This window comes from Pogona vitticeps, chromosome 2 (assembly GCF_051106095.1).
Source record: "Pogona vitticeps strain Pit_001003342236 chromosome 2, PviZW2.1, whole genome shotgun sequence".
In the NCBI taxonomy this organism is placed as follows: Eukaryota; Metazoa; Chordata; class Lepidosauria; order Squamata; family Agamidae; genus Pogona; species Pogona vitticeps.
This window is the reverse complement of record NC_135784.1, coordinates 140910369-140926824: the sequence shown is the minus strand read 5'-3', so window position 1 is coordinate 140926824 and position 16456 is coordinate 140910369. Positions and strand designations below refer to the sequence as shown.

Below are 16456 nucleotides of genomic sequence, written 5' to 3'. Positions count from 1 at the left end.
GGAGCCATTTTTTTTCCTGGCGGCCATTTTAAAACCACTGATCAGCTGGCCGAAAATCGTCATTTTGCGAGAATTGGTTCCCGAAGCAGGGAACCGATCATCGCAAAGCGAAATTTCCCCATTGAAACCATCGTAAAGTGATCGCTTTTGTGATTGCAAAAAGTTAATCGTAATGCGATTTCGTCATTAAACGGGGTGCTCGTCTTGCGAGGCACCACTGTAGAATATGGTCACTTTTCCCCAGAGTTCACCTTACTGCCACTTCTTCCATCTATTGGTTATAATCAAATCCAGGATAGGTAATACTCTAGAGCAGGCATTCTTGCCAGGAGCCATATGGATCCCTGGGGGCCCCTGCCACATTTGAAAGGGCCACAGAAACATTATACCACACACCACCTTATAAGGATCATTATGTGAAATATACAATCCTGATTTCGGCCTGTATTTCATTCCTGTTGTGTTTATGACTGTGGCCAATAAAAGGTTGAGAATGGCTGCTCTAGAGAGCTCTCGTTTTTCTAATCCTCCTTCCTCTTCCTTTTTACAGTGATTATTATAACAGTGCATGTTCTCTTCAGGCATGGTGAAGGCTTGAACCTAAACTCTTTTCAGAATGATCCATGTTTGCTGATTCAGAAGAATTTAGATAGCTAAATACATCTCTCTCTCTCTCTCTCTCTCTCTCTCTCTCTCTCTCATTGAACTGTATTGTATTTATTGTCATTGTACCTCCGTACAATGAAATTAAATGCCACCTCCAGTACACATAATAATAAAGCACACAAGAACATAACATCCATAACATGAAAACATAGCACATTACACATGAAATACATCCTTCTCTCTGTGTTTGTATGCACACACACACACACACACACAAACCTGTTTCCACTCCTCTCTCTCCCTCTCCTTAGTATGAGCCATTATCTCACTCTTCTATACAAATGCTATTTTTCACCCTTTTATCTTGTTTTAATGTTTTAGTTGTGTGTTTTTTTAATCAAGGAAAGAGATGATGCCCCACACTAAGAGAGAGGGAGAGAGGAGTGAAAACAGTTCTTGTTTAAAGAGATCAGTGAATGAATGTTCTCTGCAAAAGGGTTTAGGAATTGGGCTGGGACTTTAAAGGTGACTGATAGAAAGAAAGCTGGCTGAGAAGCCAGGAAGCCTTTTGGCAATGAGCTGACTCATGCTAAGCTGGTACCCAGCTGTGCATATCAATAGAGACTAATGAATGGGTATAATTAGGTGGAAAGGGAATTCCAGCCAGTTGGGGGGGGGGGACTGTTTGCAGTAAGTACAAGGTTCATCCTCCCAGTTCTCTTTCCCTGCCTTCTACTGCATTGTTTCCCTTCCTCTTGTACTAATTTTATCTGTATTAACAGAATGTTGAATATCTGAATATGTTTCTTTTTTTGGCTTGTATTTAAAAATGTGTGCTACATTTTAATGCAAATATTCAAAGTGTCTGAACTTTTTAAATTGATTTTACTTTCATCCTGGGTCAATGGAAGGGGGCTATGTCTATTTTTATCTGTTTCTAGATTTGCAAATATTGGGAAGAGTATGTGATACAAATATCAAGTCTAGGTACCTATCTGTGCTTGAGGAACAGAAGGCTATAGCCACTACCCTATTTGTCAGAATGCTTTTTCTGTAACCTTTTCCATTCAGCCCTATGGCAGGAAAATATTGGAAGCTCTATCCCTATTCAGATGTTTTTAAAGGGTTAATTTGAAAGTTTGAGCTATAAAAATTCTAATCTGTCTCCCTATGAAGGACAGTGGCAGTGGATTTGGCTGCAGGCAGGTTCTTTGACTCAAACTTTAAGAAAGTCAAAAGAAAGGGGGGAAATCCCCTTGTTGCCTCCTACTGTCTCTTTCCTCTAGTGGGAAGAAATTTTCTATTAAAAACATTGTAAGTGATGCAGAACATCAGTGCTGCCCTCGTCGCCGCCGTCGTTTAGTCGTTTAGTTGTGTCCGACTCTTCGTGACCCCACGGACCAGAGCACGCCAGGCCCTCCTATCTTCCACTGCTTCCCGTAGTTGTGTCAAATTCATCTTGGTTGCTTCAATGACACTGTCCAGCCATCTCATCCTCTGTCGTCCCCTTCTCCTCTTGCTGTCACACTTTCCTAACTTCAAGGTCTTTTCCAAGGAGTGCTGCCCTAAAACAGTCTAAATTTTTTTTATCACTTCCTCTGCCCCTCCATTGACATTAATTTGCCAATACTGTGAAATGGCTGTCTTCTTAAGCCACTTCACAGTATGAGAAATTCCCACTGGAAGGAAACTTGACACTTCTAAGCTCATTTTGGTTCATTTCTAGTGATTCTATGACAACCCAAAATGTAGCAATCTTACCTGCACCAAAAATGTAGATGCCACTGACAGGGGTCCAGAAAGGTGCAAGTAGGAAAGTTCTGGGAATGAGTTGGTTCACTGCAGCAATTACATTGTCTGAACCAGCCTGTCTCCACACCAGACCAAACAGTGGGTTCAATCCCCCATATATTCACACTAGCTGTCTCAGTTTAGAAATGTGACATGTCTCCAGTCTGTTGCAGCTTGTGCTGAATTGAGCTTCCCACTGAATTGTGGGAAGTTGATGGTTTGGTGGTGATGGTGACTTCTGAGCATCTAGGTATGCTGCCTGATGCTGAGAAAAGCATGAAGAATTATGCGGCAGCTAGTCTTGAAGTTCATGTCAGTAGGTAAGGGCTCTGTGTTGTTAACATTGGTCAGCTCTGTGTAACATTGTACCTTCACACTAGTTTGTTCACAAAGTGAGAAAGGAAAGGGAGGGAAAGTCAAATTCCCTGCATGTTTTGTCTTCTCTGCCATCAGTTTTGCCCACTATTCAGCTTCTAAGCAGCAGACGTAGAACTGTGATGCCATGCTATTGGAATAGGACTATCCAATTCTTTGTCATATCCTTCCCTATCAATGATGACCAACACGGGACTTAGCAGAGAGTGACAGTAAGGGAATCCTGAGCTACATGTAGTTGCCCTTTCCTAGCTTACTCAGTCAAAGGGTATAGATAGACATTGATAGGTTAAGATATCCTTTCTTGTTTTATGAGATATACTCATTACATTCCTCCTGTGTAACTTTGCTTGAATAAACTTGCTTAACTGAAGTGTTGAGCTGGAATACAGATACTGTGTGCATCTTGTAGAGTTGTGAGAATCTTCTACTTCACTTGGGCAATTTGAGCCATGCTTTACCAGATAATTATAAAGGAGGCCGAAAGGTTCATTTCTTAGATCTAGATGGTTGTGCTATTTTACTCCTGAATAATATACAGTGGTGCCCTGCTTGACGATGATAATCCGTTCCAGGAAAATTGCTGTTAAGCGAAATCGTTGTCAAGTGAAAAAAAACCCATTGGAATGCATTGAAAACCGGTTAATGCGTTCCAATGGGGAAATACCTCATCGTCCAGCGAAGATCGCCCATAGAGAACCGCTCATCAGCTGTTTAAAATCGCTGTCTTCTGAAGCAGGGGTCCAGAAAACAGCCATTTTGCGAAGGGAGGGAAGCCATTTTATGAAGGGAAGCCATTTTGCGGAGCTGGAAAAATTGTCGTTTTGTGAACAAACGGTTCACAAAGCAGGCACCTAATCGACGTCAAGCGAAAAAATCCCATAGGAACCATCGTTTTGCGATTGTTATAGTGATCGCAAAAAACTCATCGTTAAGCGATTTCATTGTTTAACGGGGTCATTGTCAAGCCGGGCACCACTGTACCTTGACAGTCAAAGGAGACCCACTTGTTTTATGGCTAGGTGGTAAGCAACACTAAATGCTAGTTGCAAAAAATTGACTAATGCCATAGTTCAACTCTCAAATCTTTTGCATGTTGTGTGAGTTAATCAGGATTTTTTAAATACAGGGAAATCAAGCACATTAAATGATGCATTGTTTTTCTACCAAAGTGTTTCATCTTTGTCATAATTTATATAGTAACCTGATCTGAGTACAGTATTTTGATGTGATTACAGTGTTGGACTTGGAAAAGTGAAACCTAGTTTCAAATTGCTGCTTAGCCGCAGAGCTTGCCTTACGACCTAGGGCCAAACAGTACTCTTAATAAAACTCATGTTACAAAGTTATTTTTGGAATAGAATTGGAACAAGGGAACTATGTAAAGCAGCAATGTACATTCCAGATGCATATACATGAATAATGACATTTGCCTCTCACAGGTTTCTTTCTGGTGATGAAATGCTTGTTGATTTTAGGATCAGTTTTTATTGAAAACAAAAAACTGACCTACAAACCCATTAGAATACTAGGAAAAAACCCTTCATGAATGACACAATGTTATTTTATTTACAGAGGGGGGAAAATAAAAAGAAAGATGAGGACAAACTAGAAATCAAGGTCTCATTTCCTTAAGTGATACAAGCTATTTTGTTAGAATTAAAAATATCCTAGCTTAAGTTTCTTTCCATCTATTTTTCATACACATACAGATCTATCTACATATAGAAGTACCCATTCACTGTGGTGACTTCTTCCTGTGGCGACCCCGGGGGGGGGGGTTATCTGGGGATGTGGAGCTTCGTGTCACCAATATGCTGATGACACCAGCTCTACACCTCATTTTTCCATCTGCAGTGGATGCCATTCCATCCCTTGGGTGCTGCCTGGAGGCCGTTCTGCAATGCATGCAGTTGAATGGACTAAGGTTGAACCCGAACAAGACAGAGGTCCTGCGGGTGGGTGGCTCGGATGTCAGTGGTTTGGGGAACTCCCTCTCTTTTTTGGGGGTGTGTGTGACTCCCACCACAAAGAATTTGGTTCGCAGTCTAGGGGTCCATCTTGACCTGCTGCTTACCATGGAGACCCAGGTAGTGTCCGTGGTTTGGTCTGCCCACTTACACCTTGGTTGGATTGCCCAGCTGCATCCCTATCTAGACACAGGGGTGCTCACTACACTGGTCCATGTGCTTGTAGTCTCGAGAATAGACTATTGTAACGCTCTCTACGTGGAGATTCCTTTGAGACAGACGTGGAAGCTTCAGATGGTCCAGAACATGGCAGCCAGGCTATTAACAGGGGTGAAAAGATTTCACCATATTTCCCCCACCTTGGCTGCCTTATACTGCCTACCTATCTATTTCTGCATTGATTTCAAGGTGCTAACCCTTACATACACAAGGTGCTAACCCTTAACGGTTTAGGACCTCAATACCTGGCAGAGTGCTTTCTTCCACCCAGTTCTACCTGTATCACCTTCTCCAGTCAGGCTGGGCAGCTGAGGGGCCTAATGCCAAAAGAAGCTGAGTGGGGAAAAACTAGCAATTGGGCCTTCTTGGCAGTGGCCCCTCGCCTTTGGAACAACTTACCTGTAGAGATCCACCTGGCTCCCTCGCTGAGGGCCTTCAAGACTAACCTGAAGACATGGCAGCCCTTCCCTACACCCATTACCTAGCCTATCTCCCCTTTTCCTTTTTCCCCCTCTCCCTCTCCTTTTTCTTCTTTTTTCCTTTCCCATCTTGTATTAATCTGGATTTTATCTTAGTTTATTTTTATATTATATGTAAACCACCCAGAGTAGTTTACATACGTTCTAGATGGACGGTATATAAATAAATAAATTCCTAAACCTCCTGTCCATTAACTGACATTTTGTTTCACAGCTGTTTACTGTGTTGTACTAAGGAATAAGATTCATAGCAGATCTTGCATATTTACTTCTTGGACTATACCATACAGAACTCTCAGCCAGAATAATCAGTGACAGTGTTGGCATTGGTGGGTAGGCAATTCAGGGTGCTGTAGTTGAAGAAATTTTCTTTGCTAGTCTCTGCTTTCTGTCAAGTACATTTATATTAATTGCCTGTCCATATTTACTGAGGTGTAAGAGCCAGAAAAGGCTGAATAGTTCCTTAATTTAGGTATCTGGCTGTGAAGCCAGAGGTTGGGAGTTCAGTTCCCCACTGTGCCTCCTGAGAGAAGAGCCAGCCTATGTAGCCTTGGGCAAGCTGCTCAGTCCCAGGGTGCTCCCAGAAGAATTGAATGGTAAACCACTTCTCTGTATTTTCTAGCTAGAAAACCTGGAAAGGGTTGCCATAAGTCAGAATTGACAGCATGGAATTTTTATGAAGACCCATTTAATTAAGTAGGATAAGTATCTGAGTAAATAATGTAAAGAGCTGTATCAAGATGAATACATGTAGAATCACGTTTTCAAAAAGGACATTATAATTTCCTTATGATTGTTTGAATTTTTTTTCTAGAAATTTAAGATTCACGACAGGCATAAGTTCAACAACAGCAGCAGTTGCAATGACAAATAGAAGCTTCTAATAATTTCTATACTGTACCTCCATCTCTTTATCCTATATGATAGCTCTTCTGTCACACAGGGTAGTGTCTAGGTAAGCTCCCAGGAGCCTTTGGAAGATAAAATAGAACAATGTTTTTGGAAGGCCAGAATAAACATATACTAATAGAAACACATAATTGTTTTTAAAACAGAAAGGACACCAACAGTCTTCAAGTCGTCGTTTAGTCGTTTAGTCGTGTCCGATTCTTCGTGACCCCATGGGCCAGAGCACGCCAAGCCCTCCTATCTTCTACTGCCTCCCGGAGTTGTGTCAAATTCATGTTGGTTGCTTCGCAGACACTGTCCAGCCATCTCATCCTCGGTCGTCCCCTTCTCCTCTTGCCATCACACTTTCCCAACATCAGGGTCTTTTCCAGGGAGTCTTTTCTTCTCATTAGATGGCCAAAGTACTGGAGCCTCAGCTTCAGGATCTGTCCTTCCAGTGAGCACTCAGGGTTGATTTCCTTTAGAATTGATAGGTTTGTTCTCCTTGCAGTCCAGGGGATTCTCAAGAGTCTCCCCCAGCACCACAATTCAAAGGCATCAATTCTTCGGCGGTCTGCTTTCTTTATGGTCCAGCTCTCACTTCCATACATCACGTCAGGAAAAACCATAGCTTTGACTATTCGGACTTTTGTTGGCAAGGTGATGTCTCTGCTTTTTAAGATGCTGTCCAGATTTGTCATCGCTTTCCTCCCAAGAAGCAGGCGTCTTTTAATTTCATGGCTGCTGTCTCCATCTGCAGTGATCATGGAGCCCAGGAAAATAAAATCTGTCACTGCCTCCATATCTTCCCCTTCTATTTCCCAGGAGGTGATGGGACCAGTGGCCATGATCTTAGTTTTTTTGATGTTGAGTTTCAGACCATTTTTTTGCACTCTCCTCTTTCACCCTCATTACAAGGTTCTTTAATTCCTCCTCACTTTCTGCCATCAGAGTGGTGTCATCTGCATATCGGAGGTTGTTGATATTTCTTCCGGCAATCTTAATTCCGGCTTGGGATTCCTCCAGTCCAGCCTTCCGCATGATGTATTCCCTTCATGGATTGCTGCCTTGTCATGGCGAAGGGGCTTGAGTAACTCAGAAAAGCTATGGGCTATGCCATGCAGGGACACCCAAGACGGACAGGACATAGTGGAGAGTTCCGACTAAACGCCATCCACCTGGAGTAGGAACTGGCAATGCCACTCCAATATCTTTGCCAAGAATGCCCCATGATCAAAACCAAAAGTCTTCAAGTCAACCCCTGCCAAAGCAGGAAATACAGTAATGTGCAAGTTTGGCAAGTTCTTCTTTTTTTGGACCATGGCTCCCATAATCCTCTATCCAACATTCACTACAGTGGCTTCATTGCTTTCTGTGCACTGTCTGGAAGTAGCTCTGCGCGCCAGTTTCAACCTTTTACAAACCACCTTAGAGACCAACTGTTCCCACAATTGCACATTAACTTTGTCCAAAGTTACTGGTTTATACAGTCTCTTCAAAATCCTGTCAAACCAGGGTTTGCTTCACGCATTCGTTAATCACATGGGAACGCTTGTTTCTCACGAAATAACGCATGCTTTAACATTTAACTGTGGTTTTATAAGAGCTAGAGGGTTACTTTGTTGTTTGATGAATGCTTAGAATTTGAGTCTGCTGAGGAGTTAAACAGGCACCAAATGGCACATCCAAAATGTGGGTAAAACTTGGTCAACCAGATAATATGGCTACTGTACATATACTGTATGCCCTGTAACCTCCGCTGAAAAGCTGAGGGGGCGATTTTGGGCAAGCTACACTAGAGAGTTGAGCATGGGTTCCACAGTTATAACCATGTACATTTTATCTATCTATCTATCTATCTATCTATCTATCTATCTATCTATCTATCTATCTATCTATCTATCTATCTATCTATCTATCTGTCTATCTATCTATCTATCTATCTATCTATCTATCTATCTATCTATATTTATTTATTTATTTATTTATTTGATTTATATACCACCCATCTAGAACGTGTCTACTCTGGGAGGTTTACATATAATATAAAAATAAACTAAGATAAAATCCAGATTAGTTCAATATGGGAAAGGAAAAAAATAACAAAAAGCAGAAGGAGAGGGGAAAAAAGAAAAGAAAAGGGGAGATAGGCTAGGTTCATATGAGAGTTTGAGATGTGTTGATTTTCAATGAACGGTATCAAAACACTTAAGGCCTCTCCTGATTGTAGCAATATGAAAAAGAACACCAGATGGCATTCTGAATTGGATGTGGTTGCCACAAAACTGCAACCTTTTATGTTTGTTTCTTTTGGCAAAAGACTTCCCCCTACTTCATTTTTGTCCCCAACTGGTTTTTGGTTTTTTGACAACCCCAGAATTTTGGGGATCTTGAGATTAACTCCCACATCTTTCTCTGTTACGTAGCTCCATCACCATCCTTTTCTGCCCAAAATCAATCTTGGCTTCTGCATGCACAGCGCATTTCACTGAATGCCTGGGTCTTTCAGACTCAGAGGCATGTAAGGGGGAAATGGATGTAAAATGTAGCTAGCATACAGTACCATGATTGATAGCACCATGGCTGCAAAGTAAGCGGGGAGACCAACCCATAACAATAGGGGACAAACTGTTAAACTATCTCTGCTCTATCCAGGCATGGAAAGCAAATTCTGCCAGTTGAGACAGATGAGGAATGACATGGCAGCCTTTGGAGAATCTCTGTCTCTAGGGAGGCCTTTTGTGACTGTAATCTCTGTAGTACTGCCCGGGGATATAAAACAGAAAGTGGGCAGGTTGGGTGGGAGACATTAATGGGCATGTACTCCTTTTAGCATCAGATGAATTTAGGGCCACACAAACAGAACAATCCTTTAGGTTTATACAGATGATGTGCTGTTTATATGTTCAGTATGCTGCAGGAAACAAGTCAGAGAAACAACTGATTGTACTCATAGAATTTTTTTGCCTCCAAATTCTTAACATTCTTTGAGGTTGCCATTGAACCAGCTGAAATAAAAGTGACAGTGAAGCTTTAAGCATGTTCCTTTCTTTGTGAGATATGGGAGTGAAAAATCATAATGGCTGTTCTTTTTCTTCCACCCCCTTCTTATTAAAAAAAAAAAAATAACAAGAAAGCCTGAATATACAAACAGACTTATGTACACTTTTTCAGGCCGGCTGAGGTTTGGGCTTCTTCCACACAGGCTGACAAATGTGCCGTGCGTTTCTCTACCCTTACAGTGTGTTTTTGGACTGGAACTTTCAGCACGGCCCATTAGGTTGTACTTGGCGCTTGATGGACAAGGATAAGCGGGTTGGTCCGGGCCATTCCCTCAATGTTCAGAATGAACAGGTTCCAGTTCTCTGATCTCAGCTGGTGGGCAAGTCCTTGGATCAACAGCACAGAAATTGCTGGAGTGGTAAATAACATCGAGGACAGGGCAAGATATACAGAGAGCAAATTGGATCGCTTGGTCAGCTGGGCCCTGTTCCAGCAACATCCATTTTAATGCAGCCCAATGCAAGGTCATATCTCTAGGAATATAAAATATCAGCCAGAGCTATAGAACAGGCATCTGTGCCCTGGAAAGCAGGGCTGACCAGAGATCCTCAGAGTATGCAAATTTATTTAGTAAGGCATGCAGCAACAGGGGCTAATGCTGAAGAGTGGGGTACAGAGGTAAAGATATTGGTCAATAAATTGGTAGGTGTTGTTTTAGTTCTCGTGTCTCTACTTTCTCTGTTTCTCTGGATGCTGTCGCGGTGAGGTTGGCTGCCATCATGGCATGTCTCCGCCTATATTTTCATGTTTGGATAAGGTGTTTTTTTTTGGGGGGGGGGTTAAGGCCCAGCCGGTGTATGCATCCAAGAAATATGTCTTCTTCCTCTTCCACATTTACCCTTGATCTTCTCTTCAATGATGTATTGTGGTATTATGTTTTATGTGATGAATTGCGACTCCAGGATATGAGAGCTTGCTTTTCATAATAATCAACTCTATTTCTTTTTGTTTTCCTGTCCAATGAACTGCTTCTTCATTCTTTTATCCTAGTAATCTATAGGATCTGAAGAAATCATCTACAGGTCCACGTTTCAAAAGCATTTATTTTATTGAGCATCTCCTCCTCAGTAGTCATAATTTTTATCTCCAGATAGAAGAGTTGATCCTATATACTGTATAACACTTAACATCCTCAGTCTCAAAGATATATTAAGCGGTTCATTACACAACATTTTATTCAACTTCATAAAAACTGTTTGAGCTATCTCAATTCTTTGCTTTATTTCTGTAGAAATATTTCTGGTTTAGGCAGAATGAGGCAACTATTTTGGGGGGCAGATTTTGATTGACATGAAAGGGCAGCAATTTGTTAATTATCCATTTTTTGTTACTTTTTCCTGCCAGAAATGAAGGAGAAGTGTTTGTGTGATTTTCTGCCTTGTATGCCAAATGACCAGTTTGGGGTACTTTATAACTTGACTTTGGTGAGTGGGTGGTGGATAACATTTGCTGGTCAACCTCAGATAGCAAAATGCCTTGGGCTAGACCTAAACATTTGAGTGACCATTGTTGTTGCTTTAAAATAATGGCCAGGATCCTATTACTTGTACCAGCCACCATAGGTCCAATAGCATGAATCTCAGCAGTGAGTTGCCATGAATTAATAAGTGGTGGCTGTATTTGTTGTTGCATACCAATTCTTGTTGCACAACAATTTGCCACTGAAATATACTTTGCTGAACTTAATGCTGGTGTAAATATTCAGCTGGATTGTGGTTGATATTCTAAAATCTGCTTCCCCCAGCAGAGTGACTATAAGAATGATTAGAGGATTGATGGAGAAAAAAACTTTAATGAGAATCCAAACACTTCTGAAAAGCAAAATGAAACAATCATTTAATATGTACTTTCTTGATGCAAATACATTTCAAGACCATAGACTCAGTCCAGGAGCTGACATGGAGCCAACTTAAATACTATTGGTAGCATGAGCACAAAGCAGAACACCTTGCCCTACTGTTAGCAAATCTTTCTTCTTCCACCTGTTTTGATATTTAATACAATTACTAAACAAAGAATACTTCCATGCACATAGCCTGCATATAAATTGTCACACACATAATCACCCAGTTATGTTTCTCTACATATATGTTATTGTTGTTATGTTACATCTGGTTGGAACCAACTTACAGCAACCTTAATAGGGCTTTCAAGCTAAGTGAGAAATTTAAGGGGTGGTTTTACAGTTCCACCCAGTCAGATTCCATGATGAAGCAGGGGATTCAATCCCAGGCCTTCTGAGTCATGATCCATCATTCTATCCACTATAACACACTGGGTATCCCACATATGTAGTATGTGCATAATTGGAAACTGCAGTCAGTGTCAGGTTTCCAGCATGTGTTCAAACAGAGAAATGCACAAGTGTGAATTTTTTCATGTTAAAATTGTGTGTAATGATCTACACAGCCTCAACTAAAGTCTATTTAAAATATGCCTTCAAAATCAGAATATTATCATGTCTGAGGTGTGGCTTTAAGGAAGAGACACAATTGCAAGTTAATTATGGAAAGATATTGATGTGAACATAAGGAATTAGATGACATATTATTAAGTGTATGCATCTAAATGTTACTGAATTGATTCTTCATTACTTGCATATTTCCTAAGAACACTAAAACTTGAAAAAATGAAGGTTTCTAAGTGTTCAGATCAAATGAAGAAGTCTGTCTGTAGTTTCCCATAAACATATTTATTTGAAATTCCACTTAATGAACTAATTTTAAAGAGGTATCTGAAAGTGTCCCAAGTCATGAGATACTGAATAGGTTAAGTTTTACAGTGAATCTAACAATACAGAGATGTCAAAGATGGGCTAGGTAGCCTTAAATATTTTTTTCTGGGGTTAAGGATACTGATTGTGCTATCTTGTGCTAAGAGTCAACAGTGGAGAAAGATCTCATATTGATTAAGCATTTTGGTTGCTCATCTTGTGGAAATATATATATATTGTGTGTGTGTGTGTTCTGTGCTGTTAAGTCAGAACTGACTTCTAATGACCCTAATAGGGCTTTCAAGGTAAGTGAGATATTTGAGTGGTTTTACCAGTTCCATTTCTACAATGTGTTTACATGGCCAAGTGGGGATTTGAACTGTGTTCTCCATAGTCCTAGTCCATCACTCTATTCACTACATGATGCTGGGAATGCTGAAATATTTTTGACCAATGTAATTATGAGGAATTAAATGAAAATATTTATTTATGCATATTTGCAAACAAAAAACCAACAAGCCCAAAACAAATGGAAGGTTTATTTGAAGCTTCATGGTCTCTTGAACATTCATATCTCATACTGCTAGTAGTTAATGTGGATTAATGATAAACCTCTACTGGAAGATGTATCTTGGATATCTTTTAGAATTTTGAATCTTCCGGTCTATAGTATATGGAAAAGGTGTTACAGCAAGGGATTTTGCAGTGGTCGTATTTGTTAGTGACTCCTAAACTCACGTCACAAACTAGCTCATGGACATGCAAAGAACATGGAAGGGCTTAGCTGACATTGGCTGGGCTGCTCAGATGTCACAAGGAGGCCAGGAAGTATGATCTATGTTTTATCAGGAATAGAAGGCGACATGGGTTTTGGAGAAGAGGAATCAATGGACTGAGAGACTAGTAGGTCGAAAAGAAATGAAATGAAATGGAAAGGGGTGTTAAGGAATAAATGATTGATCATGGGAAAGGAATTTATCAAAAGGACTAAATGAAATGGGTAAGAGAAATGAGAGACAGTAGGCAGAAGAAATTGTTGAACATGTATAAGAATTGCAGAGGCAAAGTACAGTATTGTGTTTAGAATAACCATATTAGTTTGCAGACTCTTAACTCATTCTATATTGAGTGAGTAGTGCATATTTTCAGAGGCTACACAATGAAAATATGTGTAGTAGATACCTCTGCAATTATTAATTACTGCAATATGTTTGCTTTATAAGACTTGTATACGTCAATTTTACAGATTTAAACAACACTTTGAAACTAAATGGTTGGGTGGGTGGATGTGCATGTGGATGTAGGTGTAAGTAAAATTTATCTTTTATGAAACAGTGGTTTTCCCGATCTGTTCCACTATCTGCAGGAAACTTGTGGCCCCATTCATTTTTGGGGAACCAGTTTAGATAGTATCAGTGGACACATTGAATCAAATACTTCTATTATGTTTTAATTTTCAGGTTGGATTTTGGAGCAACAAGCACTTATACTGTTTCCAGTGGTACAGTTAGATCTGGCGAGATGCAAAAGAAGATGGGACTTTTCCTCTTTTAACATTGTGTGGAAGGTAGCATTTCAGCAGAATGTAGCTTGCACCCCTCTTTTACATCTAGACACTCTAGGGTGCAGCTCTCTAGATGTTACCCACCCTTAGATGCAAGCTAAGCTGCTGAAATTTCATTTTCTGTACACTATAGTTTGAGAATTACAGTCCAAAAACCATTAGAGTGCCATATTTTGTCCCACTCCACCAGTGACAGAGCTCCTGCACTTTTCATAGTTTTGTAGAAGAAGAGATTTACGTGGATATAGCATGTCATCCCTCTTCTATGCAGCTATGATGGACACGGGAGCCCTGTCCTTTGGTAAGAGTGCGGGTGGAGGTAGCGAACATGCAATGTTGTCTTTTATATCTGGCCACCTTAGCAGATACTGCCACTTTGAGAACACTATGCTCTTCTTTCCGGTATGCACGGCTCTAGAATTTCTTTCTTTCTTTTCTTCCAGTGTGAGAAACTGGAGCTGGCAAAAGGACCCTGATGGCTTTCCTTTGCAGCACAAAGTGCTTGTAGTTACACCAGATTGCTTGACATCTGCTAGACGTGACACTGTCTTCTGGTACTCCAGGTAAGAATCCTCCACCTGACAGCAAGAGATCTTTGAAAATAGTTGCACTTAGAATGCAAGGATTTATCCTGGAGAGGGCAGAAATTTGACAGTGGCTTTGGGGAGTTTGAGTAAAGGTCCACACTTTCACACACAGTACTAAGTCCTAGAAACTTTTGGAGGAAACAGCCACCCAACCCTTGGGAAAAAGTTTGGCCTCTCAGTGTTGGTACCAAGCTCTTACTGTAAAGAAGTGGGATTTGGAGGATGTGCTGCAAAGAACAGAGTATGCCTTAAAGAGGTAAAGGTTCCCCTTGACATTTTAGTCAGTCGTGTTCGACTCTAGGGAGCGGTGCTCATGCCCGTTTCCAAGCCGTAGAGCCAGCGTTTGTCCGAAGACAGTTTCCGTTGTCACGTGGCCAGCACGGCTATACACGGAACACTGTTTACCTTCCCACCAAGATGGTACCTATTTATCTACTCGCATTTACATGCTTTCGAACTGCTAGGATGGCAAGGAGCTGGGACAAAGCGACAGGAGCTCACTCAGTCGCGTGGATTCGATCTTATGACTGCTGGTCTTCTGACCCTACAGCACACAAAGGCTTCTGCGGTTTAGCCCGCAGCGCCACCACGTCCCTGGAGAGTATACCTTACTAAAACACAAATGCTTGGTTAAACTTTGGAGAGTCCCCAGAATTTAATTTGGCAAATATCCACTTGCTATAAACTAGCACAGCTAGGAATGGCTTGTGGTGCATGAATGCCAAGAAAAGTCAACACCTGCCTATCTACTTACTGTCATATTATCTTTATAGAATACTGTTTGTGCAACATTCATTTTTTGTTTCTTTTCCCATATTATTTGTTTTTGTTTCTGTCTTGTGATGTTACTTTCAGTGTCACATTAAAGAATCAATTTTATGTGCTACCTTAACTTTTTAGAATAATTATTCATCCTGTGGATGCTGGCAGAGAGAAGTATAGTACAGGAATTCCCAAACAGAAGGTTCTCTGATGTTTCATGTACATTTCCAGGTCAATTCAAGAATATAAGTCAAATAGTAGGCAAGTGCCTACAGGTAAAAAAATGGAGATGTGTCTTTCTACACATTCTCCATTAGTGACTTGAGCTATATGCTTTGTAGGTCACCGAAGGACTGGACTGGGGGTGGGGTGGGGAATAAACCATTGTAACTGAATTGGGGAGGAAAGGAAATGTTGAGATGGGGAGAAACACCAAAACAGAGAGAAAGTAAAGTGATACCTATCTTCTAGCCTTTGGCCATATGATGATTTTTTATACTACGGTATGGGAACTGCAAATTATATTTCTCTTCTTCAATCAACTTGGCTGACTGTAGCTGACGGTTATGTCTTCCATTGGTCTTTGTCTTGTGCACCTTTAATAACTCAAGGGTTGCTTTACAGATCTGAACAGTCCACACCTGTAATGTGCCAATTAGTGAGAGGAAATGTCTCTCTTTTGCAACTTCTATTTCAAAATTATCTTTCTGTCATGTGTTAACATAACAGACTTCCAATCACTGTTATGGATCATAGTGTCCATCTGTTCTCTCCTTTTTTAGCTACTTTAGACCAACACAAGTATCTAAAACATTTATATGAGAAAAATATCTGTGGGAGAATCAAAGTCTTATTTTTCCCTCACTCCTATCTGATGGAGAAGATGCTGCTGCTAATTATGTAATATTTCTATCCATTTTGTGTGTGTGTGTGTGTGTGTGTGTGTGTGTGTGTGTGTGTGTGCGTGTGTGCGTGTGTGCGTGTGTGTGTGCGCGCGCGCGTGCTTGGTGACTAGCAGCTAGATCTGTTTTACGCTGAATTTAGACTGGCTCAGTGCTATCTACTTACACAGAATCTTGCAAAAAATTGTAGAGGTAAATTCTAAGTAGAATGCGATGTTGTTTGGACACAATGTTCTATATTGAATTTCTGCATGAAACTCCTGTGTTTCAATTACATGGCACCCTTTAGTATGAACTAATTCCAGAGGGAATTTTCTGCCTGCCCACCCACCAGCATGTCTCACTTGCATATATTACACGAAGGGCAAAACCGGACATGATGTTTGACATTGCATAACTGATCCTTAAAACCTTTTGAGGTGATGGTGGGGTTAAGAGCACTTTTGCCCAGAAATACTGGGGATTGAACCTGAGACGTTCTGTAAATCTAATGGGTTCTGTATACTTGAGTATGGTCCCTCCACCTTAATAACATCT

The 16456-nt window shown here is 40.8% G+C and overlaps 1 protein-coding gene across 6 annotated transcripts in view; it reads left to right on the top strand.

Annotated features, from left to right (window-relative positions):
* RBFOX3 (RNA binding fox-1 homolog 3) overlaps nucleotides 1-16456 on the top strand; it is a 471477-nt gene that overhangs the window by 160684 nt on the left and 294337 nt on the right. For all 6 annotated transcript variants that reach the window (XM_078384276.1, XM_072990695.2, XM_020813804.3 and 3 more), the window contains one exon: nucleotides 14112-14231. The gene's annotated coding sequence lies outside the window, so the exon portion shown is untranslated. The remainder of the gene's footprint in view (nucleotides 1-14111; nucleotides 14232-16456) is intronic.